Consider the following 683-nt stretch of genomic DNA (forward strand, 5'->3'; position numbering starts at 1 on the left):
ACGGTTTTCTTGGTGGTATTTTCATGTTTTTTTTATCGTGCTTCGATCTGCTTTGTCTCTGTGTTGTGTGTGCTCGTATTGTGAATCCCGGATTTTTTTTTTTTTTTACAAACACATTTGCACATATACAAATCTAACTTTTCCGTCTTCCAATTGGACATTAGACATCTCTATAGCCTAGTATTCTAAAAAAAACTACATCAAGTTCCTGTCATTAGTACCAAAAGAGTTAACAGATAGTCCCCTAGCACCCTATACGTATGAAAGAGGAGGCAATACCAGAAAGACAGTAGTTACATATTAATGGGTTCTTTGTCGCCTTTATGCATGCAACCAATTATCACAGCGCCCGTTAAGAAGGTCAATGATTAGTACAGAAAGCAGGTAAGACATTTGCATGCACCGGTGAATTAATATATGCCATGGGAAGCTAGATTATATAGTCCTGTTATAAGAATAGGTTTTATGCCCTAACAGAGATAATTTGTGTTCAGTTAACCGGTTATCTACCTAAGCAAATGGATTTCATACTCTGTCAAATAGATTTTTTACCCATATTAATAATTCTGTGTCTTTATTGGTGATTTGAGTTTGTGGTATATACATTTTGTTTCCCAGTCAATTGATTGTATGCCGCAGTATATAGGTTTTTGTGACCTAATAAAAAAAATGCATACACTCGT

The 683-nt window shown here is 35.1% G+C and overlaps 1 protein-coding gene across 1 annotated transcript in view; it reads left to right on the top strand.

Moving 5' to 3' along the window:
- LOC119592142 (ITG-like peptide) overlaps nt 1-683 on the top strand; it is a gene marked incomplete in the record, with an annotated part of 137509 nt that overhangs the window by 132934 nt on the left and 3892 nt on the right.

This window comes from Penaeus monodon, chromosome 29 (genome assembly GCF_015228065.2).
Source record: "Penaeus monodon isolate SGIC_2016 chromosome 29, NSTDA_Pmon_1, whole genome shotgun sequence".
In the NCBI taxonomy this organism is placed as follows: Eukaryota; Metazoa; Arthropoda; class Malacostraca; order Decapoda; family Penaeidae; genus Penaeus; species Penaeus monodon.